Source organism: Hemitrygon akajei, chromosome 31, assembly GCF_048418815.1.
Source record: "Hemitrygon akajei chromosome 31, sHemAka1.3, whole genome shotgun sequence".
Classification (NCBI taxonomy): Eukaryota; Metazoa; Chordata; class Chondrichthyes; order Myliobatiformes; family Dasyatidae; genus Hemitrygon; species Hemitrygon akajei.
In genome coordinates, this window is record NC_133154.1 from 22,952,339 (window position 1) to 22,979,480 (window position 27,142).

A 27,142-nucleotide genomic window follows, 5' to 3' on the forward strand; every position below is an offset into this window, starting at 1 on the left:
GGTCAATGTCCGTAGATTCCTCAAAGTCCCCCTGCTAGTTGGAGGCTGGGACTCTACCAGTGGCGTTCCTGTCCCCAGCATCGGTCCGAGAGTCAAAGTCACACATTTTCAGCTCAACAGGCAGAATAGATAGTCATTTACCTGGCAATTGGAATTGGTTTGACGAGCTTTTCCAGTCACTACGGCAGGCTTTGTTGCTCTGAAGGCAGAGGGGCGAGACAGGGATGAATGAGCTATTGATTTCTCCAAGCTGACTTAAGTGGATTCCCTGCAGAAAAGAAAAGGAATATGTGATGTGGGAGGCGAGGCGGAGTGTTTCAAAGGAGCCCTGGGCCGTGGACTAATCACCTCAGAGGAACAGTGTAGACAAGACTCCTGTAGCAGTGGTGTGCCTTACTGAACTGTCGCACACGCTCCCTCCAACCGCTGGTGTTCGACCATTGAAGTTAACTCTGGGGACTGACGTTAACTAAGGGTGAAAGGTGAAACGTTTAGGGGGAGCACAAGGGGGGGGGGTTTCTTCACCCAGCGGGTGGCGAGACCGAGGACCGAGCTGCCAGGGGACGCGGTGGATGCGGGTTTGATTTCAGCATTTAAGAGCAATTTGGATCGGTGTACAGATGGCCATGGTCCAACTGCAGAATAATAGCTTGGCACGGACTAGAAGGGCAGAAGGGACTGTTTCTGAGCTCGTAGCTCTCTATGACTCTATGTCACTGCGGTGTTCCTGAGCATTGAAGTTTATTTATCACATGTACATCAATATACGCAGTGAAATGAGCTGTTGGCATCAACAACCAACGCGCCCAAGGGATGGGCTGGGGGGCAGCCTGCAAGTGTCACCATATGTTCTGGCCCTAACATAGCCTTCCTACAATGCTCGACAGAACTGCACAGGAAAGCAACAAGTGACAAAACCACAACAGCAAAACAAGCCCCGTTCCTCCCACGCACATACACGGTCCTCCAATCCTCCTGGAAAGGCTTGTCTTCTTCGGACTGGCGGACATTGGGCCTTCTACTTCTCCATCGGACCCGCAGAGACCTGCACAACAACGCCTGTTTCACCTCAGATGGTCAAAGACGTTTGGTATAGGCCCCCAAATCCCAAGAACTTTCTACAGGGGCACAGTTGAGAGCATCCTGACTGGCTGCATCACTGCCTGGTATGGGAACTGTACTTCCCTCAACTGCAGGGCTCTGCAGAGAGTGGTGTGGACAGCCCAACATACCTGTAGATGTGAACTTCCCACTATTCAGGACACTTACAGAGACAGGTGTGTAAAAAGGGCCTGCAGGATCATTGGGGACCTGAGTCACTCCAACCACAAACTGTTCCAGCTGCTACCATCCGGGAAACGGTACCGCAGCATAAAAGCCAGGACCAACAGGCTCCGGGACAGCTTCTTCCACCAGGTCACCAGACTGATTAGTTCATGCTGACACAACTGTATTTCTATGTTATATTGTTGTACATACTATTTATTATAAATTACTATAAGTTGCACATTGCCCATTTAGGTGGAGACGTAACGTAAAGATTTTTACTCCTTATGTACATGAAGGATGTGAGTAATAAAGTCAATTCAATTCAGAGATTTGCAGACATTGGGCCTTAGACTTCCCCAGCAGACCTGCAGAGATTTGCAGGTTCAGCGTTTCAGCCAACAGGTCTCGACTTCCAGACTTCCAATTTGACCCTCGGGCCTCGATGCTCAGCATTGACCCTAAGGACCCGCTGATCACTGAACACCAGGCCTCTTCTGGTCGGAAAACTAGAATAGAATCAAACACTAGTCAGAGGCACTGTCTGAAGGACTAGTCAGAAAATAGTGGTGTTTTCTGCTCTGTCAAGTAGACATGATTAATCTCATAGCTCTTCCCCTTTGAACAACATGGGAGAACTTGTCTAAAGACAGATCACGGTGGAACCACTCAGCAGGTCAGGCAGCAACTGTGGAGAGAGAGACAGGGTTAATGTTTCACGCTGATAACCTTCCCTTCACTAGAGAAGCCTGTAAGACAAATTCCATCACCAGACCCCCCTCCCCAAAAGGCCACTGAATGGTATTGACATGAAATTTTAACTTTGTTTCCTTCCACGGGTGCTGCCCGAGCTGCTGAGTTTTTCCAGCATCTCCTGTTTTTATTTCGGGTTTCCAGCATCTGCAGCCTTTTGTGGTTTTTGAGATCTGGCCAAAGCGTGTGGCCCAGGCAAAGCACCAGGTGTCGCATGGCGCTTGTGGGATCTTGCTTTACTTACTGTGAGTCGCTAAGGACAGTTAAGGATGGGATACGATATAAATGCAAATCTTGTTCTCAAGAAACAACTATATTTATATTATGTAGTAACATATCTGGGCAGCTCTGCGATGTAGTGGTTAGCAAAACACTCCACGGTGCTAGCAACCGGGATTCAGATCCCACCGCTGTCTGTAAGGAGTTTGGTATGCCTTCCCCGTGACGCGTGGGTTTCCCCTGGATGCTCCGGTTTCCTCCCACACTCCAAAGGCATGTGAGGTAAGGGTAGTGAGTTGTGGGCACGCTATATGTTGGTGCCGGAAACGTGGCACCACTTGCGGGCTGCCCTCACCCCATCCTCGGACGGCTCATCTCGCTGGTCGCTTCAACGTTCCGGCGTACGTGCAAGCGATAAAGCTGATCTTATCGTCTGAAACGAAAACATAGGTATATCAAGGTCGTACAAAGAGAAAAAATAATCACCAGGAGGTCAGAAGACAGTAAAGAGATTTTTAAAATATTGTGACCAAGGCACGTCAAATGCCGGCGGAACTCAGCAGGTCAGGCAGCATCTATGGAGAGGAACAAGCATCTTGGGCCAACACCTCTCATCGGGACTGAAATATTAAAAATATTGCTAGCAATCTTTAATATCTTTGAATTTAGATTTAAAAGAGTATAACAATTGAAGTATAATGAGTAAATGAGCTGAAGGAAGCTTGCAAAACCTCACCAATACCCTTCCTGGTTTCACTGTAGTTCCCTCAATCCCTCTAGCCCTAGAGCCTTCCTGAATATATTTCATAATTTGGCATCAACCGGTGTCTCTGTGATGGACAGTTCCACCCGTTCGCTCTCTGATATTACCTCAGATTTCCTCTCTCCCCTGACACCACCTGGTCTGGACATGTTTTACAGATTAGACCTGCATCTCACGGATATTTTCCCCCTTCCTCCAGTGGCTCTCATTAGCCTATCAATCCCATGAGTTCACCGACAGCTTATCACCAGGGCAACACTGTCCTCCACCCTCTCACCTAGGACATGCTCCAGTCTTACCATCAGGGAGGAGGTAACAGGAATCGGAATGCTTCAGGAACAGCTTCTTTCCTTCTCCCATTGGATTTCTAAACATTCCACCGAATCCATGGGCACTGCCTCACTTTTCTTGCTCTTTTTTTCCTGCACTTTTTATTTTTAATGTATTTCTTATAGCAACTTATAGATGTGGCTGAAATTCTGCGTGGCGTGTAATTCTTCAGACACTGGACAGATTTTTTGAAGAGTCTCTGTCACCTCATGCACTTTGGGGCATTTTTTGCAGAATTATACAGCCGGGAAATCGGCCAATGAGTCAGTGCTAATCATAGACCACTCAATTATTCCTATCTTACGATGTTTAAGGCTACTCAGCTGAAATCCACAGACATAGACATGAGTAATTCAATACATTTCCTCTTCTCAGAGGAGGAACAGGAGCCTGAAGACACACAGACAATGTTTTAGGAACAGCTTCTTCCCCTCTGTGGACAAATTTCTGAACAAGCAATAAACCAACCTATGGTTTGGTTCCCTTCTGCTCTCTTTCTGCAGTACTTAATAATTTTTTAATATACAGTATTGTGCAAAAGTGTTAGGCATGTTTATAGAGCTAGGGTGACTATGGCTTTTTTGCAGTACCTTACTTGCCAACGTGGGGTGCAGAGCGAGTTTGTAAATCTAACGGGAGCAACAGATGTTGGGAATAGCGAGGATGGAGTGTCGCGGGAGGGTGTGGGACAGGTGAGAGAGAAGGAAGTGCCGGGGGCAGGGTTTGGTGCAGGTGTAGACACACCCGGCCCTGAGACACCAGGCAAGGGTATTTGATGGCAAACAGTTGGTTTATTGACCATTACAGAATAACTCTCTGCTCCGTCCCCTCTCCCTTCCCTTTTTCCCAACCATTATTTCCCCCCTCCCTGCTCTCCTTCCCACTCTCAGTCCACAATAGAGACCCCTATCGGAGTCAGGTGTATCATCTCTCATATGTGTCATGAAATGTGTTTTTTTTGTGGCAGTACAGTGTAATACATAAAATTACTACAGCACTGTGCAAAAGTCTTAGGCACTCTATCTATCTATCTATCTATCTATCTATCTATCTATCTATCTATCTATCTATCTATCTATCTACATCTATCTATCTATATATGTAGATAGATATCTATGTGCCCAAGACATTCTCACAGCACTACATATACTGAATATTTCTTATTGTAGATATAGTTCTATGTATTGCAAGTACAGCTGGCACGAAACAACAAATTTCGCAATGTATGTCAGTGATACTAAATCTGATTCTGATCAGAGAATTTCAGCTTCCTCATCCCCTTCTTAGACAAGGGACCGTTACCATTTTAAAGAAGTTATTTCATGTAGAGATACAGCTCTGTAACGGGCCCTTTCAGCCCAGTGGCCCAAGCCGCCCAATTGCGCCCATGTGACCAGTTAACCTACTAACTGGGACATCCTTGGACTGTGGGAGGAAACCGGAGCACCCGGAGGAAACCTGTGCGGTCATGGGGAGAACGTACAAACTCCTTACGGATAATGGCGGTATTGAAGCGGGGTTGCTGGCGCTGCAGTGTAATTACGCAAATCGCCCATTACTGTGCTGCCCAAGTTATTTATGGTCTTCATTCTAGTTTCGGACCAGCTCTTTTCAGTATTTACCCCATCAAGTTCCTCAGATGTCTCTCTCTCTGTCTCCAAGCTCCAGTTGGCCAAACTTGGTCAACCTTTTCTCAGCAGAAATCTCCCCCACCCAGGGATCAACCTTCTCTGAACAGTTTCTGTAATTCACAGTCGTAGAGCATAGAAATATATAAACATATATAGGCCATAAGACATAGGAGCAGAATTGGGCCATTCGGCCCATCGAGTCTGCTCTACCAATCCATCATGGCTGATTACTTATCAACTCTCAACCCCATTCTCCTGCCTTCTCCATGAAGCGTTTGATGCCCTGACTAATCAGGAACCTATCAACCTCAGCTCTAAGTATACCTCAGAGCTGTCTGTAGCAATGAATTCCACACATTCATCACTCTCTGCCTAAAGAATTTTTTTCCTCATTTCTGTTTTAACTGGATGTTCTGAGGCTGTGCCTTCTGGCACTCGACTCCTCCGTGATAGGATACATCCTCCACATCCACTCTATCTAGGCCTTTCAATATTCGATGGGCTTCAGCGAGATTCCCCTCATTCTTCTCAGGTGGCATCCGTCGGTCTTGAGAGACCATGGATCTGCGCCTGGAGTTTCCAGGGCGCAGGCCTGGGCAGGGTTGTATGGGAGACCGGCAGTTGCCCAAGCTGCAGGCCTTCCCGTCTCCACGCCACCGATGTTGTCCAAGGGAAGGGCACTAGGACCCATGCAGCTTGGCACCGGTGACGTCGCAGAGCAATGTGTGGTTGAGTTCCTTGCTCAAGGACACAACACGCCACCTCAGCTGAGGCTCGAACCAGTGACCTTCAGGTTACTAGTCTGATGCCTTATCCACTAGGCCACGCGCCAACACAATTCTTCTAAACTCCAGCAAATATAGGCCACGAGTCATCAAATGATCGTCATATGTTAACCCTTTCATTCCCGGGGTCATTCTCATGAACCTCCTCTGGATAATCTCCAATGTCAGCACCTCTTTCCTTAGGTAAGGGTCCCAAAACTGCTCGCAATACTCCAAGTGCAGCCCGACCAGTACCTTATAAAGGCTCAGCTTTACATCCTTACTTTTGTATTCTAGTCCTCTTGAAATGAATGCTAACATTGCATTTGCCTTCCTCACCACCGACTCAACCTGAAAGCGAACCTTTAGCGAATCATGCACAAGGACCCTACATACCTCTGACATTTGAATTTTCTCCCTGTATAGAAAATAGCCCATATCTTTATTCTTTCTACCAAAGTGCATGACCATATACTTCTCTACACTAAATTCCATGTGCCACCTCTTTGCCCATTCTCCCAATCTGACAAGTCCTTCTGCAGAAACCCTGCTTCCTCAACACTCTTACCCCTCTACCTATCTTCATACCGCCCAGAAACCTGGCCAAAAGCCATCAATTCTTTCATCAAAATCAGTGACATATACCATGAAAAGAATCGGTCCCAATACTGATCTGTGCACACTACTAGTCACCAGCAGCCAACCAGCAAAGGCTCCCTTTATTCCCACTCCTTGCCTCCTGCCAGTCAGCCAATCTTCTATCCATGCTAACACTTTTCCTGTCTTATCATGGGCCTTTATTTTTTTAAGCAACCTCGTGTGTGGCACCTTGTCAAAGGCCTTCTGAAAATCTAATTAAACAACATCCACTGACTCTCATTTGTCTATCTGGCCTGTTAATTTCCTCAAAGAATTCCAACAGATTTGTCAGGCAAGATTTCCCTTGAGATTATCAAGCTGATTTTGGCCTATTTTACATGTGGCTCAAAGTACCCCAAAACCTCATCCTGAAAAATGGACTTCCGCATCTTGCCAACCACTGAAATCTGGGATAACTGGCCTATAATTTCCTTTCTCCTGCCTCCCCCCCACCCTTCTTGAAGATAAAGTGGCATTTGCAATTCTCCAGTCCTCAGGAACCATTCCAGAATCTAGTGATTCTTGAAAGATCATTACTAACGCCTCCACAATCTCTTCAGCCACCTCCTTCCGAACCCTGGGGTGTAACCATCTGGTCCAGGTGACTTATCCACCTTCAGACCTTTCTGCTTCTCAGTCACCTTCTCCTTAGTAATAGCAACCACACTCACTTCTGCCCCCTGATACTCTTGCATCCTTGGCATTCCGCTAATGCCTTCCACATGTCCACAGATCCCTGAAAGTTGCCTCACAGGTAGATAGGGTAGTTAAGGAAGCCTATGGGTGTTAGCTTTCATAAGTTGAGGGATAGAGTTTAAGAGTCGCGATGTAATGATGCAGCTGTATAAAACTCTAGTTAGGCCACACTTGGAGTACTGTGTCCAGTTCTGGTTGGAAGGATGTGGAAGCGTTGGAAAGGGTGCAGAGGAGATTTACCAGGATGCTGCCTGGTTTAGAGAGTATGGATTATGATCAGAGATTAAGGGAGCTAGGGCTTTACTCTTTGGAGAGAAGGAGGATGAGAGGAGACATGATAGAGGTGTACAAGATATTAAGAGGAATAGACAGAGTGGACAGCCAGCGCCTCTTCCCCAGGGCACCACTGCTCAGTACAAGAGGACATGACTTTAATGTAAGGGGAGGGAAGTTCAAGGGAGATATTAGAGGAAGGTTTTTCACTCAGAGAGCGGTTGGTGCGTGGAATGAACTGCCTGAGTCAGTGGTGGAGGCAGATACACTAGTGAATTTTAAGAGACTACTAGACAGGTATATGGAGGAATTTAAGGTGGAGGGTTATATGGGAGGCAGGGTTTGAGGGTTGGCACAACATTGTGGGCCGAAGGGCCTGTAATGTGCTGTGCTATTCTATGTTCTATGTTCTAAAATACTTATGAAGTTTGTCTGACATTTCTTTGTTCCTCATTACTATTTCTCCAACATTATTTTCCAGTGGTCTGATATCCATTCTTGTCTCTCTTTTACTCCTTATATATTTGAAAAAAACTTTTGGTATGCTCTTTTATATTATTGACTAGTTTTTCTTCGTACTGGATTTCGTTTTTTCTCTCTTTATGTTTTCATCAGTTGCCCTCTGTTGGTTTTTAAAAGCCCCTGTTGTTGAGTGTCCTCAAGATGTCGTCAACTCATGGCAACCCTAGATAGTTGTCCATGGGGTTTTCGTGGCAAGATATGGAAGTAGATTGCCAGGCCTTTCGTCCATGCAGAAACTGCTGCTGCCCAGGTTGGGGCCCTAGCTGGATTCGAACTCAGGACCTTTTGCCTCGAAGTCCAGTGCTGATGCCACTACACCACTGGCCGGCCCCCTCAATCCTCTAACTTCCCACTAATTTCTCCTATATATTATGCTCTCTGTTTGGCTTTTATGCTGTCTTTGACTTTCTTTGTCAGCCACGGTTGCCTCATCCACCCTTTAGGATACTTCTTCATCTTTGGGATGTACCTATCCTGCACCTTCCAAATCTCCCCCAGAAACATTAGCCATTTCTGTTCTACCATCGTATTTGTAGCACTTCTTTTCTTTGTTTTGCACTGTTTTGCTGCAAGACAACAAGCTTCATGGTGTGTGTAGATGATATTAAACATGATTCCGATTCTAAACCTTTCCAATCCAAGGTCCTTTAAAAGTTGTTATTGTCCCTGCTTCATACAGTTCTTCCGGCTGCTCATCCCACGCACATACCAGTCTGCGTAAAGCGAGGCCCCATAGGTTCCTGTTAATCTCTCCGCTCTCACCTTAAAGGCCTGGAAGAAGATTGGAGATAAGAAAAAGATCAGTTTTATTTGTTACTTGTACATTGGAACGTTAGAGCATTCAATAAAAGACGTTGGTTGTGTCAACGACCAAATTGGTCCGAGGATGTGCTGGGGGCAGTCCAAAAGTGTCACCGTGCTTCCAGCGCCCACATACCTTGCTCGCATTCTATTAACCTAACGCCTTTGGGATGTGGGAGGAAACCGGAGCACCCAGAGGAAACCCCAGGCAGCGTCGAGGAAGGCGTGCACCCTCCTTACAGGCAGTGGTGAGTTTGGAAGCCCAATCTTACAGCTGGCGCTGTAAAACGTAAGGTTCCGTGCTTCCCCTCATTCACTCCAATGCCTCCTTAAGTAAGAGCAACAAAATTGCTTTCAAGTCTGAAAGAATAGGTTTCGAGGCATTTGGGCCAAACTTAGGCAAACGGGATGAGTTCAGTTTGACCACATTGTAGGTTTGTATCAGATGGGCTGAAGGGCCTATAACTCAAACAGTCCCTATTGAATTTAACAACCAATATAAATTATCTGTTGCAATAAACAAATGAGCTGGAGGAACTCAGTGGGCCAGGCAGAATTTGTGGAAGGAAATAGACATTTACACATTTACACTACACGCTACATCCGCAAAGCAAACAGCATTATGAAGGACCCCACGCACCTCTCATACAAACTCTTCTCCCTCCTGCCGTCTGGGAAAAGGCACCGAAGCATTCGGGCTCTCAAGACCAGACTATGTAACAGTTTCTTCCCCCAAGCTATCAGACTCCTCAATACCCAGAGCCTGGACTGACACCTTACTGCCCTATTGTCTTGTTTATTATTTATTGTAATGCCTGCACTGTTTTGTGCACTTTATGCCGTCCTGGGTAGGTCTGTAGTCTAGTGTAGTTTTTTTCTGTGTTGTTTTTTATGTAGTTCAGTCTAGTTTTTGTACTGCGTCATGTAACGCCATGGTCCTGAAAAACGTTGTCTCATTTTTACTGTGTACTGTACCAGCAGTTATGGTCCAAATGACAATAAAAAGTGACTTGACTTGACAGTTGAACTTTCAGGTCGGCGCAGAACATTGACTGTCCATTTTCCCTCCGCAGATTCTAACTGGCTGCGTCACCGCCTGGTATGGAGGGGTCGGAAAGAAGCCGTTGGGAGTTGGAACCTCAGCCAGCTCCAGCATGGGCTCAAGCCTCCCCAGCATCAAGGACATCTTCAAAGGGCCATAAACTAAAGCGGCAGCATCCGCCACCTTTAAGGACCCTCACCATCTAGAACGTGCTTTCTTCCCATTACTACCATCAAGGAGGAGGTACAGGAGCATGAACACTAAATGATTTAGGACCAGCATCTTCCCCTCTGCTGTCAGATTTCGGAACGCTCCGTGAACCCATGAACACTACCTCACTATTTTCCTCTCTTTCCGCATTATTTACTTAAATAGGCATTATATTTCCTATTGTAACTTATAGTAATTATGAACAGTGCAATATTGCAGCCACAAAATGACAAATTTCACGATATGTATCAGTGATAATAAACCTAATTTTGATTCTGAATTTGCTCCAAATGTTCAGCAGGATAGATTGTCTCAATGGAGAGAGGAACTGTTTTGCTGAGGATTTCCATTATTATTCAACGATCCCAGTGTCCTGAACAATATTCAGCCCTCACAGGTAATTCTGATGCGAAAATAGATCACCATTCCTTCAGTGTTGGGGGTTTAAACCCTGCAACCGGCTGCCCAACAGCTCTTATTGGAACTGGTTCACGTAGGGCCATAATGTGGTCCACCATCACATTATTCCACAAAACAACGAACGTCAGTGATATTAATAATGGTTCTGATTCTGACGCTGCCTGACCTGTTGAGTTCCTGCAGGATTTTGTGTGTTGCTGCAGATTTCCAGCTTCAGCAGAATATTAAACTGGGTCTCCATTGAACAGCCTCCATTAAACCATCTTTGTGTCAACGACCAAATCGGTCCAAGGATGTGCTGGGGGCAGTCCAAAGGTCTAAGGCACATGTATATATAGCTGAGGCGCCTAAGACTTTTGCACGGTATTGTATTTGTCAACACGGAGCGGAGAGCAAGGCTGCAAATCTGGCGGGAGCAAAGGATATTGGCAAGGATGGAGCACCGCGGGACGGGTGTGGGACAGGTGGCAGAGAAGGAGTGCCAGGGCCAGGGGAGTGACACAGGCAGACGTACCCTGCCCCGAGACTCCAGGCATGGCAATCTGATTGCAAGCAATTGGTTTATTGATCACAAACAGGAGAAACTCTGCGGATGGTGGAAATCCGAGCAACACACACACAATGCTGGAGGAACTCAAGCAGGCCAGGCTGCCTCTGGGGAAAATAGTACAGTCGATGTTTCGGGCCGAGAGCCTTTGGCAGGAGTCATTGATCACTACAGGATGTCTCCCTGGTGCTTTCTGCTCCCTCCCCTCTCTGCTCCCCTTTTCCCAACCATGATTCCCCCTCTCCCTGCCCCCTTCCCACTCTCAGTCCACAATAGAGACCCATATCAGAATCAGGTTTATCATCACTCGCACACGTCATGAAATTTGTTTTTTGTTTATATGTGCCTAAGACATTTGCACAGTATGAATGTAAACAGGCTGTCACGCTTCTTACATTATAAGATGATGAGACTTCAAGTACTTCATTTGGCTGTAAAGCATTCTGTAAGGTTCGGAGGTCTGAAAGCAAAAATTACTGTGGAAACTTGGAATGAAAACAAAAAACACAGCTCAGTCAGTGAAGAACAAGGTTAAACGTTCAGGCCTCTGACCCATGAACGTGAAAATTCATTGACCTCATAATAACCCAGTTTTCCTCTCTCTACGGCTGCTGCCTGCCCTGCTGAGTGTTTCCAGAATCTTCTGCTGTTATCTCGGAGGGTTGATTACATTCCGTCAGTGAACAAGCTACATCCAGAGCCCTTATCTTCTTTGCTCAATTCTTCTCCACAGCTCCATTTGCTTTAGCGCTGAACAGATATTATTTCTTGCTAACAGTGCTCTGAAGATTAAAACAAAAATTGATGAAAAAAAAGCAAATCCTTCCAGGGTGTTGTTGGGATAAAGCAAAACAAGCGGTTGTATTTTTAGACAAGAAACAAGGAATAATTTTTTTTCTTTTGAGGTAAAAATGGAAACTATAATTTTTCTTGCATGCTGCCCAGTCATTGGTGTTACAGTCTTTTACAGGGACTAGTACGGCTGATATTGTTACCAGGGTAACCACAGGCCCCAGGTGGCTGTGTCTCTGTGACTGAGGATCTATCTTCCTTCAGCATCTTGGTTTGGTGTCGAATATTTTAACCCCTTCTTCCCCTCTGCGGTGGCTTGTGTTGGAAGCTCTGAGTGCTAAGACATTCACGGCGACTGGCTGGGTCCTGGGGGCGTGCTGTAGGATACAGGGGGGCCTCGGAGTTGAGGGACACGGTTCTCTCGCAGTGGAGTCACAAGCAGACGAGGGATGGAACAGTACAGCACAGGAAAAAATAGCGCTGAGAACAAGAGTTGGGAAAAGAGTCCTTGAAAGTAGGTTGTAGATCAGTTCAGAGTAGTGGTGGGTGAAGTTATCTGTGTTGGTTCGGGGGTCTGGTGGCTGAGGGATAATAACCGTTCCTCAACCTCGTGGTGAGGGAACTAAGCCTTCTGTATTTCCTGCCTGATGGTAGTAGCAGGAAGAGAGCACGGCCTGGGTGATGGGCTTCCTTGATGATGGATGCTGCTTTCTGGTGGCAACAAGGAGATGTGGGGGAACCTGGGTCATCCTGACAAAGCTCATGGAGTCACAGCAAGGACATGAAAACTCCACACAGCACGTCGTCAAGGAGCAGAATTAGACCATTCAACCCATCGAGTCTGTTCTGCTGTCCCATCACAGCCGGTTCATTCTCCCTCTCAACCCCATTCTCCTGTCTGTTACCTTTGATGCCCTGAGTAATCAAGAACCTATCAACCTCAGCTTTAAGTACTGTGGCTTCTGGCTAATTGGGACACATTGGGACTAGTTCATTTTGGTCCAATTAAATGGCTGGCTCAATTAGCCAAAATGTCTTGTAAATGCTTAAAAAGTTATAAAAAAAGACAAATTACCATTTACCTGAATAACAAATTATGTATTTAAATGAAATACAGAACAAATCAGAAATGCTACTACAATACTATAAAGCTGTGTATTACTGTCTAATAGTGATTGGCGGAGGAATTCATCCAGCGTATGCTGCCTGCCGCCTTCCTTTGATTGACTGTAAATGAACAAAATCATGCAGGTACCTAGTACAGATAACGGACTGCCTTCAACATGCTATCGACGATTGTATCCTCCAGATTTTCATTTGCATTGTAACATTCAAGATGGTTGTTGATATCTTCAAATTCTTCAGTTTTTGACCTGTTGTAGTAGTGAAATTGTTTCCTTTTTGACTCACAGCCGTTTTTGGCATCTCCAAGCCTGAATACTTGAAACCACAGTGAACAAAACAGTTCCGTATTGTCTTACCGCTTATGCCAGCTTCTGGTAACAAAGATCGCTGTGTTTTGAACACAAGCACACGCAACTGATGCTATTTAAAAACTGCTTGCTGTAAGCACAGTGTAGTGTCTAACAGTTACACAAATGCATTCATCTGACATTAGTTAGAAACCGTTTGGCAACATTCTCCTGTCCCAATTAAGGGGCTTAGTGTCCCAAATAAATGAAGAGAATCCCAGTCATTTTATCAATTAGATTTTGTTCTTCAAGAGTTGTCCCAAGTAAGCAGCCGCCCTGATTAAATGATGGCTCAATTAACCGGAATCCACTGTGTACCCGAACAACACACACAAAATGCTGGAGGAGCTCAGCAGGCCAGGCAGCATCGATGGAAAAGAGCACAGTCGATGTTTCAGGCAGAAACCCTTCGGCTGGACTGGAGAAAACAAAAGCTGAGGAGTTGATTTAGAAGGTGGGTGGAGGGGAGAGAGAACCACCAGGTGATAGGTGAAACCGGGAGCGGGGGGGGGGGGGGGTGGGGGTGGGGATGAAGTGGAGAGCTGGGAAGTTGATTGGTGAAAGAGGCAGGAGGCCATGGAAGAAAGAGAAAGGGGGAAGGAGCACTAGAGGGAGGCGATGGGTGGGCAAGGAGATGAGGCGAGAGAGGGAAAACGGGAAGGGAAATGGAAAAGGGAGGGCGTTGAGGGGCATTACTGTAAGTTTGAGAAATCGATGTTCATGCCATCTGGTTGGAGGATACCCAAACAGAATTTAAGGTGTTGTTCCTCCAAACTAAATATGGCCTCGTCACAACAGTGGAAGAGACCATGGATGGACTTATTGGAATGGGAATGGGAAGTGGAATTAAAATGGGTGGCCACTGGGAGATCCCGCTTGTTCTGGCGGACGGAGCGTAGATGCTCGGCGAAGCATTCTCCCAAACTACAGCATGTCTCGCCGATGTGCCAGGAGGCCACACCAGGAGCACTAAGCAGAGTAAATGACCCAACAGGCTCACAAGATAAAGTGTCGTCTCACCTGGGAGGACTGTTTGGGGCCCCGGATGGTAGTGAGGGAGGAGGTGTAGGGCAGGCGTAGCACTTGTTCCAGGCGGGCGGAACGAATGGACAAGGGAGCCGCGTAGGGAGTGATCCCTGCGGAAAGCAGAAAGTGGGGTGGGGGGGGAGAGGGGGGAAAGATGTGCTTGGTGGTGGGATCCCCTTGAAGGTGGTGGATGTTTCGGAGAATTATGTGCTGGACGCGGAGGCTGATGGGGCGGTAGGTGAACGGGATCCCACCGCCAAGCACGTCTTTCCCTCCCCCCCAACTTCCTGCTTGCAATCTCAGACTTATGAATCCTTTTCACCCTTTCGTAGATAAAGGGCCTAAAACTGCTCACAATACTCCCAGTGCGGTCTGACCAACGCCTTGTAAAACCTCAACGTTACATCATTGTTTTTATATTGCAGTTCTCTCCGAATGAATGTTTACATTGCATTTGTCTTCCTGACTGCCAACTCCACTTTCAAGTTAACCTATCTGTAACTCGTCCATCCCCATAGACCTCATCATTTCCGGAGCGTCCTCCTAATATGCCATCTGTAATTTCTGAGCTTGTCTAACTCTGAACCCCTTGATCATTCCCAGACATAGTGCGTTTATACGCTCAGGAGCTGCTTTATCAGGTACCTCCTGTCCCTAAAAGAGTGGCCCCTGAGTGTATGTTCATTGTCTTCTGCTGTTGTAGTTCACCCACTTCAACGTTCAATGTGTTGTGCGTTCAGAAATGCTCTTCTGCACCCCGCTGTTGTATATAGATAGATACCTTATTGATCCCAAAGGAAATTACAGTGTCACAGTAGCATTACAAGTGCACAGATAATATAAACATTAGAAGAGATATAGAAAGAATTAAAAATAAGTTACATCAAACAGTCTAACCGGAGGGAGTCATCACTTCCTCAGCTATAGGTTGACTCATTATAGAGGCTAATGGCCGAGGGTAAGGATGTCCTCATATCGCGCTCTTTGGGGCGGCACAGTGTCTTGTCTATTGTTGGCAGTGCTCCTCTGTTCAGCCAAGGTGGCACGCAGAGGGTGAGGAACATCATCCAGAATTGCCAGGATCTTCCGTAGGGTCCTTTGCTCTACTGCACCCTCCAGTACCACCCTTTCTGATTGGTTTATTGAGCCTGTTGGCATCACCCATGTTGATGCCATTGCCCCAGCGCACCACCGCATAGAAGATTGTACTGACAGCAGCAGACGTGTGAAGGAGAGGCCTGCATCCTCCAAAGAACCTCAGTCTCCTCAGGAAGTAGAGGCGACTCTGGTCTTTCTTGTACACAGCCTTTGTGTTGGTGCTCCACTCAAGTCGGTCGTCCAGGTGCACCCCCAGGTACTTGTAACATGTTATTTGAGTTACTGTTGCCTTCCTGTCAGTTTGAACCAGTCTGACCATTCTCTTCTTGAGAATGTGAAGAGGGTAAGGGGTACGTGTTGAAGGGGTGGGTGAGGGGTAAGTGTAGCAAACTATGTAGACAGGACCAGGGAGAGGATACGTCATTGGGGAAGTGTAGGAGAACAGGGAAGAGGTTGCTAAATTAAGGTGCCAGACAGCATGTGGCCACCACAAGGAAGAGGAACCTTGCGACCACAAGACAATGTGTTCGGCAAAGTATTTTGAGCTATATACCCTTTTTGAGTGTTTTGCTTGCGTCCATACCCATTCCAAGTATTACGCTTGCGTCTATGCTTATTCCGAATATTTCGCATGCTTAGCTATGCAGTAGCCAATCAATTGATGGATTTGAATCGGTAACCATATTTGCGAATGTAGTACCCTGCTTTTGGGTATAAGTATGACCTTCGTAAACTGACAAATTGGGAGTTGGCTACCTTACGCCCGAAGTGCGTGGGGCTGTGAACTCCTCTCTGAATAAAAACCGTTTCAGAGGTAATTTCGTGTCTCTGGTGTTTTTCCTCAACTGAGCAGGTTAAGACCTCTTTTATTAACAAAGCATTTTCACCCACAAGACCGCCGCTCGCTGGACGATTTTTAGTTTTGTCATACCATTCTCTGTAAACAGGAGTTCACAACCTGGGGCCCACAGACCCCTTGCTTAATGGCATTGGTCAATGGCATAGAAAATGTTGGGAAACCCCTGCTCCAGAGATCGAAAGTCCCAGTAGATCAGCAGTTTCTGAAAACCTCAGACCACCCCATCTGGCACCAGCAATCGTTCCAGGGTCGAAGTCATTCTGATGTTTGGTCTGAACAACAACTGGACCTCCCGACCGTGTCTGCATGCTTTCGTGCATTGGGTTGCTGCCATGTGATTGGAGGATTAGATATTTGCAATGACGGGCATGTGTATAAAGTACCCACTGAGAGTATGTAAGCTGTTAAGAGGCTGCTTGTAATGTACGGCACGACTCTCGATACATCGATGTACCCTGACACTGCATTTTACTTGACAGCTGGTGCCTTCAATAAGGCTGATGCAGTAGTGAGGCAGTGATTTAATTACTGGTCAAGCAGTCCTGAGACCTGGATACATTCCACAGATCCCACCACTGCGAAACTTAAACTCAGCTAATAATCTAAAACTAATCATCTCACCCAACCAGTAGCGTCAGAGGAAGAAACACTACCGGTTGGGTGAGATGGTAAGAAACCGTTAAACTTCTTAACGGTAAGAAGTTCAAAGGCAACGCAGGTCAAGTTTTTTTTAATGCGGAGAGTGCTAAGTGCCTGGAGTGGTTAACCCATAGAGATAGAGCAGACATGGAGAGGATGCTTCCAATAGAAACATAGAAAATAGGTGCAGGAGTAGGCCATTCGGCCCTTCGAGCCTGCACCGCCATTCAGTATGATCATGGCTGATCATCCAACTCAGAACCCTGTACCTGCTTTCTCTCCATACCCCCTGAGCCCTTTAGCCACAAGGGCCATATTTAACCTCCTCTTAAATATAGCCAACGAACCGGCCTCAACTGTTTCCTGTGGCAGAGAATTCCCCAGATTCACCACTCTCTGTGTGGAGAAGTTTTTCCTCATCTCGGTCCTAAAAGGCTTCCCCTTTATCCTTAAACTGTGACCCCTCGTTCTGGACTTCCCCAACATCGGGAACAATCTTCCTGCATCTAGCCTGTCCAATCCCTTTAGAATTTTATACGTTTCAATAAGATCCCCCCTCAGTCTTCTAAATTCCAGTGAGTATAAGCCTAGTCGATCCAGTCTTTCTTCATATGAAAGTCCTGCCATCCCAGGAATCAATCTGGTGAACCTTCTTTGTACTCCCTCTATGGCAAGCATGTCTTTCCTCAGATTAGGGGACCAAAACTGCACACAATACTCTAGGTGCGGTCTCACCAAGGCCTTGTACAACTGCAGTAGAACCTCCCTGCTCCTGTACTCAAGTCCTTTTGCTATGAATGCCAACATACCATTTGCCTTTTTCACCGCCTGCTGTACCTGCATGCCCACCTTCAATAGTGGGAGAGCCCAAGTCCAGAGGGCTCAGTCTCAGAATACAAAGACTTCCCTTTAGAACAGAGATGAGGAGGAATTTCTTTTCACAGAGGGTGGTGAATCTGTTGAATTCATTGCTACAGACAGCTGTGGAGGCCTTGTGATTGGATATATTTAAAGTGGAGACTGATAGGTTCTTGGTTGATAAGGGTGTCAAAGGTTATGGGGAGAAGGCAGGAGAATGGGGTTGAGGAGGATAATAAATCGTGGTGGAATAGTAGAGCAGACTCGATGGGCTGAATGGACTAATTCTGCTTGAGGGTAGTAGTGGAAGCAGGTAGTTTGGTGGAACAAGAGACTTTCGGATAGACACAGGAGTTTGAAGGGATTGGAGGGATTGGGATGATACACAGGTGGAAGACGTAGTATAAATCGGCATCAAGATCAGCACAATACGATGGGCCAAATGGCCTTTTCCATGCTGTACTGTTCTATGATCAGTGTTGGTAACAATGGTCAGGAAAAAATAATGATCTTGAAGAAAATTAACTTTCACCGTGAAAAGGATTTGAAAGACTTTCAGACAGGCAGGGAATGGAGGAATATTCAACCATGTACCATTTCAATTGGATCATGGTCAGTACAGACACTGTGGGCCAAAGGGCCTGGTTCTGTGCTAAAAGCCCATTGGGGCTAGTAACACCCTTCAGTGGATGAAATCTGTCATTCTTACTTGGTCTGGCCTCTACTCCAAACCCACCTTACTGAGTTGTCTTGTCAATGCCCTCGAAAATTGTTTTAGCAAACCACGCCTGCTGCTAAGGTCAAATAGAGTCACCTCCCGACACTGTGGTAGAAGTACCGACATTACACAGGTAACAATGATTCAAGAACTTGGCAGCAATGAACCAAATAAATCTGATTCACCTCCAGCCCCAGAACACCTCTCATAAGCCTCTCCCTATTCTCTGCTTTGAAGATATTCCTCAAATACCTTCACGTTTCTCCCACAGATTTCTACAGGTGTATGGTGGAGAGCATCTTGTCTGGTTGCCTGGAATGGAGGTTCCAGCACACTGGATTGAAAGAGGCTGCAGGGGGTTTTGACTCAGCCAGCTCTGCCACGAGCACAATCCTCCCCATCATCAAGGACATCTTCAAAAGTTGATGCCTCAAGAAGGTGCTGTCCATCATTATAGACCCCCACCATCTGGGACATGCCTTCTTCTTATTACGGCCATTGAGGACGAGGTGCAGGAGACTGAAGAGCCACACTCAACAATTCATTGACAGCTTCTTCCCCTCCACCATCAGGTTTCTGAATCATTCCATGAACCCATGAACTACTTCATCCGTCTTTTTATTTTTGCACTGTTTGTTTATTTCTGTAATTTACAACATTTTTATGTCTTTCCACTACACTTCTGCTTCAAAACAACAAATTGTTCATCGTATAAGTCAGTAATAATAAATCTGATTCCTATTCTGTCTGTGACCCATCGGGTTTCCTCTGGACGCTCCCGTTTCCTTCTGAGTTTCAAACGTTAGGATTGGTAAGCGTGGACATGCTATGTTGACACCAGAAGCACAGTGACATTTGCAGGCTGCCCTAACACAATCCTCACTGATTTGATTTGAAGCAAGCGACACATTTCACCATACGTTTCGATGTTTGATGACAAATAAAGCTAATGTTTATCTCTCTTCCCTGGGTGGCAAATTCCACAGATTCATTAATCTGTGAAATTCATTAATTTCTCCTCATCTCCGTCTTAAAATCTATTCTCCTGAATCTTGAGGCTCTGTCCCCTCGTTCTAGTGTTGGTTACCAGTGGAAGCCGCTTTCCGGCCTCTGCCTTTCATAATTTTGCATGAAGGAAGCCTACTGTCGTTCATGTCCACTCAGATCGAGTTTACAGTGTTCCCAAGCACAGAAAGAGACCATTCAGCCCAACTGGGCCATGCCAACCAAGATGCCCAATCCTACCTTTTTGAAAGAGTGAGTCATTATTCCTCTTCCTTGTAAATGTATCCCTTCAGGTATTTACAAATTTTCGCTTCCAACAGTACCTGTTAGAAGTGTTTTTATGTATTGCACGTACTGCTGCTGCAAAATGACAAATTTAGTGTTCAAAGTTCTAAGTAAAGTTTATTATAAAGTACAGGCAGTATACGTCAGTATATACAACCCCGAGGTTCATTTCCTGCCGGTATGCTCAGCAAATCTATAGAATAGTAACTATAACAGAATCAACAGAAGATCCTTGTGCAGAAGACAGCAAACCGTGCAAATTCAAATATAAATAAATAGCGATGAATAACACGAACATGAGATGAAGAGTCTTTAAAGTGAGATCATTGGCTGTGGGAAACGTCTCAAAGGATGGGCAAGTGAGGGTAGCTATCCTCTTTTATTCAAAAGCCTGATGACTGAGGGGTAATAATTGTTCTTAAACTTGGTGGTGAAAATACTGATGCTCTTGTGCCTTCTACCTGATGACAGCAGTGAGGAGAGAGCATGGCCTGGTTGGTGGGGATTCCTGATGATGGAGGAATTCCTACGACAGCATTTTGTGGTGTTTCCTCAGCGGCTTCTTTATTAGGCGCCTAACGAAGTGGCCACGGAGTGTTTGTTCATCGTCTTCTGCTGCTGTAGCCATCCACTTTGAGGTCGAGGTGTTGTGCGATCAGAGACGTTCCTCTGCACACCACTGTTGTAACACGTGGAGTTGTTATTGGAGTTTCTGTCGCCTTCCTGTCAGCTTGAACCAGTGCGGCCATTTTCCTCTGACCTCTCTCGTTAACGAGGCGTTTTCACCCACAGAACTGCCGCTCAGCAGATGTTTTCTTTTTGATTTTTGCACCATCCGCTGTAAACTCTAGAGATTGGTGTGTGTGGGATTCCCAGGAGACCGGCAGTCCCTGAGATGATCAAACCACCCCATCTGGCATCAACAATCCTTCGAGGAAAAAGTCACTTAGACCACATTTCTTTGCCAACCCGATGTTTGGTCTGAGCAACAACTGACCCTCTTGACCGTATCAGTGTGCTTTTATGCATCGAGCAGCTGCCACCTGATTGGCTGATTAGATATTTGCATTAACGTCCAGGTGTACAAGTGTTCCCAATAAAGTGGCCTCTGTTCATATTATTATTGCTTTCCCTGAGTGTGGGAGGGGATGGGTTAAACCCCAGCCAGTTTTGGCTGCTGATGCCAGCCACTTTGCAATTAAAATCTCTTTATGCTGACGTAGAAATTTAGCAACTGAAGTCTATTTTTATGTCAGGCCGTTTCTTTAATTAAATGTTATTTTAATTAAGCCATTATTTTTTTGCGTCCTCTCCCATGTTCTTTGCATGTGTGACATTTTGCTTGGTATTGTGGTTGTCTCTGCTAATTACTAATTAGGTTCAGGCCCGAGTTTACCACCATCCAAGCTGTCATCAGTCCCTTATTAATGATGGGGGGGGGGGGGGGAGGGGAGGGGCCAGATGTGGAAAACTATATTGGAATAGTTTAATTACCTCTGCAAAAGACCAAGATGTGTTCTGGATTGGTATAACCTTGAGCAGATCACAGGGAGACGGCACTTTCATTTACTGTAAGCGCTGTGGCGGGCAGGATGGATTACGCGAATGCTGTCACCAGGATGTGGTCTGCTGCGCCCAATAGGAACGATCGACACAGGACATGACAGTGCAGGACAGGCCGTTTGGCCCGCAATGTCGTGTCAGCCTTTTAACCTACTCTAATATCGATCAAACACTTTCCTCCTGCAGACACCTCCATTTTCCTCAAATCCACGTGCCTGCATTCGAGTTACAGAAAGGCACTCCATTTAAGGAAAATGGAGCTGTCTGCAGGACACCCGTGATGTTGTGCTGACCTTTTAACCTACTCTAATGTCAATCTAACCCTTCACGGATCATAAAACCAAAGGCATAAGGGCAGAATTAGGCCATTTTGTCCCCATTGAGTTGGCTCCGCCAATTCCATCATGGCTGGTACGTTATCCCCCTCAAACCCATTCACTTCCCTTCTTCCCGTGAGCACCATTACTATTCAAGAATTATTTATCTCCGTTTTAAAAATGCACTATGACTGGCCTCCACAACAACAAGCAGTGACTTTGCTTCCACAGCCATCCTCTAGCTAAAGAAGCTTCCCCTCATAGCCCTCCATTCTGTCATCCATGTATCTATCTCAGAGGTTCTTAAATGTCCCTAACGTACCCGTCCCTATCACCACCCCTGGCAGGGTGTTCCATGCACTCACCTCTCTCTATGTAAAAGATCTTAGGTCTGAAACCTTTCCCCCTCCCCCCACTACACTTTCTTCCAATCACCTTAGAATTATCCCCACTCATATTGGCAATTTCAGCTCCAGGAAAATGTCCTGCCTATCTCTGTCTCATATCATCTTATCCACTTCTGTCAAATCACCTCTGAACCTTCTTTGCTCCCAAGTGATTGTCCGGGTTCACAAGAATAATCGCGGAAATGAACATCTGAGGAGCTTTTGATGTCTTTGGGCCTCTACTTGATGGGGTTCAGAAGGACGAGGGGAAGAATCTCTTTGAAACTTCTGACATCTGCCCCATATTTTCCTCTAATCCCTTAAAATTATGCCCCCTCAAATTTGCTATTTCCGCCCTGGGAAAGAGTCCTCACTCGATCTGTGCCTCTTATCACCTCGTACACCTCTATCGATGGTTTTGCTTTACAAGAGGGATTACTGAACCTAGACACTGGTGTCAGGTGACTGGCGTGTTGATGTCTTCTTTGGGGTGATGGGCAACATTGGTAATCAGTTTATTTTAACATACCATAAGAAACTGTGAAAAGCTTTGTTTTTAATGAAAACACAAAATGCTGGCAGAACTCAGCAGACCAGACAGCATCTATGGGAGGAGGTAGTGATGACGTTTCAGGCCGAAACCCTTCATCAGGGTTTCGATGAAGGTCCTGATGAAGGGTTTCGGCCTGAAACGTCGTCACTACCTCCTCCCATAGATGCTGTCTGGCCTGCTGAGTTCTGCCAGCATTTTGTGTTTTTATTTATTTCCAGCATCTGCAGACTCACTCGTGTTGCCTTTGTTTTTAATGAGATCTTTTCACTACAACGGTGCATTGAGGTAGTTCTGTCACAACTACGGGCTCCGCCGCGGAGTCTGGGCACCCTCGCCAGTGGGCAGCTGAGAGAGGCCGACAATCGAGCTCACGGGGATGCACGTTCCAGACCATCAGGGTTTCTTGGTGATTGTATTTAACTCCCTTGCTTTTGTTTCAGTTTTGTTGAGTTTTTACTGGGGCACGGTAACAGCAACGCTCCCTGCTTACCTCAGTCCACGTTGCAATTTGGATTGATGCTGTCAAGGAGCGTTATTAACTTAGTATTTAGCTACTGCTTTCGAGACACGATGACGGCACTAGGTTTTAGTTTGAGAGCTTTGGCTAGCTTATTTGGCCTAGTGCTTATTATTTTCCTTTTGTTCCATATCGTTCTTATCAAAACTCAGTGAACTGTTCATTCCAGGTCTGTGTCTCTCCCTCTGCTCTTGGGCCATCGCTGAACGCCGCGTCGAGTACGAGGGAAAACAGAAGCAGAGTGCAGAATTGTGAAGTGTCACAGTCGCAGAGAAAGGCTACAAGATCAGGAGTTCTTTATTGTACATTTAAGAGCCTTATAACAGTGGCATAGAAGCTGTCCTTGAGCCTGGTGTACTTACTCTCAATCTTCTGCATGACTGGAGAAAGAAGAGGGAATATCCGGGGTGGGAGGGGTCTTCAATTATATGGGCTGCTTTCCCAGGGCTGCGGCAAGGGCAGACAGATTCACCGGAGAACGGATTTGATATTCATGATGGACTTTGCTGTGTCCACAACTCTGCTATTTTTTGATTTCATTTTCTGGCAATTAGCCAGATCCCTTGGATGAATAGCTAAAATATTTGGCAGAGCACTTCTATCTGAGAGAAGCGTTGCTTGCGATATTTGGGCTTTCATCAATTCTTTATGGAGACGTAACAGAAACTGCAGACGCAGGAAATCTGGAACAGTACACAAAATGCTGGAAGAACTCAGTGGGTCGGTCGGCATCTGTGGAAAGAAATGGACAGGCAATCAAAGGCCTTTTGCCAGACAACTCCTTATTACCAGATAAACAACCAAATATGACAATACTGATGGGGTATTAGGCATCTCTTCAATGGTGAATCAAGTGTGTGGCCAAATCAGATTTCGTTGTCATGGCAATGCATATTAATTTGGACCATGATTTCCTCCAATAGAAGTGAAGAGCTAGGACTTGATTTAAAGCAATGAATGGATGTTAAATTCGGCTAGTAACAAACCTTAATCTCCCATTTCTACGTGGCTAATGTCACAGGTGTCCCTGGCATTAGTTTGGAATTGGGCTAGTCGTTGGTGCTGGTGTTAAGAGTGTCTGTTTCTACCTCCCCAGTTAACACCAGGGTCTGTTACCATCTCAGCACCTCCGAGGGTGAAACCCTCCTGTTTGTTACCCAGCTCCTGAATATACCATCTCACTTTCGACCAGTCTCCGCAACTTCACTCTCTGTGGGGTGACAGGATAATTTTCACTGATGTGAAATTTGGTGCTTTGCAGCAGGAGAACAGTGTAAAGATAATCAAGAATAAATAAATTACAATATTATAAACAGTACAAAAACAAAATGGAGTAAAGAGGGAGTATACATGGTCCATGAAATGCTCAAAAATCACGGTGAGAGGGAAAAAGCTGTTCCTGAATAATTAATTCTGGTTCTTAAGGCTCCTGTATCTCCTCATCCCTACCTTGAAGATGGATCTCGAGGTAGTATATGGTGACATATAGGACAATAAATTTAATTTGAACTTTGAACTCTTCCTCAATGGCAGTAACTGGCAGAGGGCACGTCCTGGGTGGTGAGTGTCTTTAGTGATGGATATCACCTTGTTGAGTTACGGCCTCCTGACGATGTCCCCTGATGGGCAGGGTGATGCCCGCGATGGAGCTGGCTAAGTCTACAAACCCTCTGCAGCTTTCTCCGATCCTGCGCATTGGAGCCTCAATGTCAGCTGGCGGTGTAAAAATGCTCTCCATGGTAGACCTGTGGAAATTTACTGACACCTATGGTGACATACCAAATCATCTCAAACTCCTCATGAAGTTGTGATGCTGACATGTCTTCTTCATCATTGCATCAATGTCTTGGGCCCAGGATAGACCTTCAGCGACGTCGACACCCAGGAACCTGACGCTGCTCAGCCTTCCTGCTGCCGATCCCTCAGTGAGGACTGATGTTTGCTCTCAAACCTTTCACCCTCACCAACACGTGTGAGGGGATTCACTCCTTCGCTGACGGTCTCAGCTGCTGTAATGGGAAGGCTAAGTTCATCTAGCAGGTACAGCTCCAGAGACCCGGGTTCAACCCTGGCTGTGTGGAGTTTGCACGTCCTCCCTGGGCATTCTGGCTTCTTCCCACGTCCTGAAGGAAAGAGATGGGTGAGCGGCAAAGCATCGAGGGGAGGGTGGGGGTGGGGAAAGTAGCCGACTGGGATTGATGGGATAGCAGGAAGCAGCCAAATGGCCACCTTTTATGCTGCATTGTCAGTAGTAACAATTTGTAGCCCTGCGTGTCCATGTGTGACCCCACATGTACGCGTGTGCGTGTGCGTGGGTCTCCACCGCCAACATTTTTGGTTGATGTTTTTTTTGGATTTGACAGATGAGTACCGTGTGTGAAAGGGAGTGGAGGTAAAGAGAGAGAGAAGGGGAGGGAGAGAGAGAGAGAGAGGGAGAAACAGAGGAAGGGAGAATTAGAGAGAGGGAAGGGGAGAGGAAAAGGAGAGGGAGAGTTAGAGTGAAGACTCTGTATCTCCCCACGACTTTGAGAATTCCAACAAAAAGCCTAATCCTGCAAAACACACAAAATGTTGAAGGAACTCAGCAAGTCAGGCAGCATCTACGGAAGAAAACAAACAGTTGACATATCATTTGGTCTCAGCATTTTCATTTATTGGAACCATGAGACCATACAAGCAGAACATACGAGCAGAATTAATCCATTTGGCCCATCAAGTCTGCTCCACCATTTGATCATGGCTAATTTATTATCCCTCTCAACTCCATTCTCCTGCCTTCTCATCGTAACCTTTAACTAATCAAGAACCAGTCAGTCTCCTCTTTAAATATACCCAATGACTTGGCCTCCACAGACTTCTGAGGCAATGAATTCCACAGATTCACCACCCTCTATCTAAAAAAAAAAATGCTCACCTCTGTTCTGAAGGGACATCCTTCTATTCTGAGGTTGTGCCCTCTGGTCCTAGACTCCCTCACTATAGGAAACATCTTCTCAATGTCCACTCTATATAGGCCTTTCAATATTTGATAGGCTTCAATGAGATACCCCTCCCCCCCCGGCCATTCTTCGAAACTTCAGTGAGTACAAGCCCAGAGCCATGAAACGCTCCCCAAATGTTAACCCTTTCATTTCCAGGGACATTCTCGTGAGCCTCCTGTGGACCCTATCCAATACCAGTACATCCCTTCCTAGGTAAGGGGCCTAAAACTGCTCACAATACTCCCAAGTACAGTTTGACCAAAACCTTATAAAGCTTCAGCATTACATCTTTGCTTGTATATTCCAGTCTTTTTGAAATGAGTGCTGGCATTTCATTTGCCTTCCTTACCACCGACGCAGCCTGCATTTGCTTTCATTGCGACCGCACACACCAGGGCGCCAAGGTAGCGTAACGGTTAGAGCGACACTGTTACAGCTCGAGTCTTTGGAGTTCGGAGTTCGGTTCCGGCGCTGGCTGTAAGGAATTTGTACATTCTCCCTGTGGCTGCTACAGGTGCTCCAGTTTTCTCCCATGGTCCAAAGACGTACTGGTTAGTAGGTTAATTGGTCATAATTCTATCACGTCTTATCCTTTTGCTCTTCACGTACTTGTAGAATGCCTTGGGGTTTTCCTTAATCCTGCCCGCCAAGGCCTTCTCATGGCCCCTTCTGGCTCTCCTAATTTCCTTCTTAAGCTCCTTCCTATTAGCCTTATAATCTTCTAGATCTCTAACATTACCTAGCTCTCTGAACCTTTTGTAAGCTTTTCTTTTCTTCTTGACTAGATTTATTACAGCCTTTGTACACCACGGTTCCTGCATCTACCATAACTTCCCCGTCTCATTGGAACGTACCCATACAGAACTCCACACAAATATCCCCTGAATATTTGCCACATTTCTTCTGTACTTTTTCCTGAGAACATCTGTTTCCAATTTAAGCTTCCAAGTTCCTGCCTGATAGCCTCATAATTCCCCTTACTCCAATTAAACGCTTTTCTAACTTGTCTGTTCTTATCTCTCTCCAATGCTATTGTAAAGGAGATAGAATTATGACAGCGGGAAAGCATGTATGAAACCGGAGGAAATAGCAGAGGTACTTAATGAATACTTCACTTCAGTATTCACTATGGAAAAGGATCTTGGTGATTGTAGTGATGACTTGCAGCAGACTGAAAAGCTTGAGCATATAGATATT